The 2984-nt window shown below is 47.7% G+C and overlaps 1 pseudogene; it reads right to left on the reverse strand.

The window, feature by feature from the left end:
* Positions 1–983: 983 nt before the first annotated feature.
* Positions 984–2110, reverse strand: LOC113632261 (WD repeat-containing protein 82 pseudogene; annotated as a pseudogene).
* Between the last annotated feature and the right edge of the window lie 874 nt (positions 2111–2984).

Raw genomic sequence — 2984 nt, forward strand, 5'->3', positions numbered from 1 at the left:
GGAAGGGATGGTATCATCTGGTGACTATGTACACAACTTGTGGTGGGCAGGGAAGGCACCAGTATAGACTCACTCCACAATACTGGCCTACAGGAAAGTGTGATGTAGCTCATATACCAAAATAGATGTCCACCTTGCTTTTGTATACAACCAAACTTGGCAGGCACCCAGAGGACTGTGGGTTTGTTTTGATGACAGGGCACAACATCAAACTGCTGTTAAACCTCCCAGCCCTAGGAACTCACCTGCTACCCTTCCTCCCTCCCTTTCAGACTCTTGGCCCTTTTTCCAACCCAACACCCAGAGCCTGAGGCACACCCAGATCACCCACCCTCACATGACTAACTTGCAAGGCTTCCTGGAAAGCAAGGTCCTTCTGTTATCTGTCCCTTTCTGATCCTAAGATATATGCAGACATTTCTGTAAATGTTTGGCACCTAAGTAACATGATGGTTGTGGATAATGCCACAATGACACAGGGAGACCCAGTAACAAGACATGCAGGGTGAGGGCAAGGGGCACTGAGCTGCCCTAGCATCTCAAAACCAGAACTGCGGCTTACTATGCATTTATGCGGGTGGGAGAAGGGATGTGCAGAATTAACTTCACCGACTCCTCAGCAGCAAATACATTCAAAATTGAAGGTGTCTTGAGGGCCCCACTATACCCTAGTCACGAGTCTGGTCATTCCTCTGGCGGAGCTCGGTGCAGTGACAGCTGGAAAATCTGAGTCCCGATTGAATCTGCCGCATCGAGTCCTTTTTTTTTTTTTTTTTTGCGGTATGCGGACCTCTCACTGCTGTGGCCTCTCCCGTTGCGGAGCACAGGCTCCGGACACACAAGCTCAGTGGCCATGGCTCACGGGCCCAGCCACTCCACGGCATGTGGGATCTTCCCAGACTGGGGCACGAACCTGTGTCCCCTGCATCGGCAGGCGGACTGTCAACCACTGCGCCACCAGGGAAGCCCCAAGAGTCCTTTTGAAGAAGCTTGGCAAAGTAATTTTTTTCTTTTGAGCAAATGTGCAGCACATCCTTGGGAAGGCCATGTGGAAGGATGCTCTCCAGCCCAGTCAAATGATCCAATCTCACTATTATCTTAGTTCCCTCTGAGTTTTTTTCCTACCGGCCACCCTCACTGTACAGAAAACAGCCAAGCACCGTGCAGGTCAGTCATCGATGGTGGGCAACCAGAAGGTCATGTTGGAACAAGCACTGGCAAAAGTCATGAACTTGGGGTTGACCTCCAAACAGGTGATGGGGCCTGTGTGTTTGTCATCCAACACAGCTACTTTTATACCACTGTCTCCATTCCAGACATGGATCTTGTCATCCTCTGTACCAATCATAATAAACTGCGAGTCTGGAGTAAACGAGGCCTTCAGTGTGACGGCTTTGCTGCTGGCATAATCCCCAAACGTATGCATCACCACTCGCTTGACTGCATCGATCAGATGGATGAAGCTGCCGTTGGTGGAGATGAGGATGAATTTGCCATCATTGCTGAACTTAACTCCTGTCCACTCGCAAGTCCGATCATACTGTGTCTTAAATGTCGCAAATGGCCCCTTATGGAAAGAGCGAAGATCATAAAGTTTGACCATTTCAGAATTGACACCTGCAGTAAGAATTAATCCTTCTGGATCAAAAGAACAAACTGGCTTGCCCTGTAGATGCCTGAGACCCTGGCAGTTAGGAGACTGGAGATCCCAGAGCCGAATGGTCTTATGAAGAGACCCAGAAATGAAAGTGTCATCCACAGGTGACATGGACAAGGCCACCACCCTTTTGCTATGTTCAGGAAAGTATCTGATGTATTTGTTGTCATGCAAGGACAGGTAACTGATAGTATCGTCTGTTTTGTTAGGGCTGTAAACAACTGTGTTTGCTGCATGAGAGTATCTGATGAGGTCCACGCCATATTTCTTACTGTACAGGGTTCTCTTTGGTTTGCCCTCCTGGCAGTCACAGAGCACGATGGAGTCGTCGTCGCTGCTCGAGATGACCGTCTCGCTGTTGGGGCTGAAGTCAAAGCGATTAATCTTGTCCGAGTTCTCGCGGAACACCTTGGTGACATGGAAGTTCCGCAGCACGCTGTCGCTCAGCTTCATGGCGGCGAATGCTGGAGATGGTGGCGGCTAAAATGGATTTTTATAATTTAATCTTTGTTCTATGACCTTTCTATTTTTTAAAATTAATATTTATTTATTTATGGCTGCACTTGGTCTTAGTTGTAGGTGTGCGGGATCTTCATTGCAGTATGTGGGATCTTTCACTGCGGGGTGCAGGGTTCTTCGTTGGGGAACATGGGCTTCTCTCTAGTTGTGGCACGCGGGCTCTCTAGTTGTGGCTTGTGTGCTCAGTAGTTGTGGTGTGTGGGCTTAGTTGCTCTGTGGCATGTGAGAATCTTAGTTCCCCGACCAGGGATCGAACCTGCGTCCCCTGCATTGGAAAGCAGATTCTTAACCACTGGGGGAAGTCCCTATTCTATGACCTTTCTAAAGCCATTTACTAGTTGTAGAAATTATTTTGTAGGTTCCTTAGGATTTTCTGTATGCCCAATGATGTCTGAAAATAACATCAGTTTTGTTTCTTCTTTTCCAGTCTACATGCCTGATTTCTCTTATTCTTCTATTACAATTTTAGAATTACATTTCAAAAAATAGTGAGTGATGATGGAAGTGGACATCCTGATCTTAGGGGTAAAGAATTAATTTTACGATTATGTGTAATGTTAGTTGTACAGTTTTTGTACTTGTCCTTCATTAGATTGAAGAGTTTGTTTTCTTTTTCTTTTCTTTTTTTTTTTTTTTTTTTTTTTTTTTTGTGATACGCGGTCCCCTCACTGTTGTGGCCTCTCCCGTTGCGGAGCACAGGCTCCGGACGCCCAGGCTCAGCGGCCATGGCTCACGGGCCCAGCCGCTCCGCGGCATGTGGGATCTTCCCAGACCGGGGCACGAACCCATGTCCCCTGCATTGGTAGGC

The sequence above is a fragment of the Aethalodelphis obliquidens genome, unplaced genomic scaffold (assembly GCF_003676395.1).
Source record: "Aethalodelphis obliquidens isolate GAN/ISIS:26980383/991018 unplaced genomic scaffold, ASM367639v1 scaffold36, whole genome shotgun sequence".
Taxonomy (NCBI): Eukaryota; Metazoa; Chordata; class Mammalia; order Artiodactyla; family Delphinidae; genus Aethalodelphis; species Aethalodelphis obliquidens.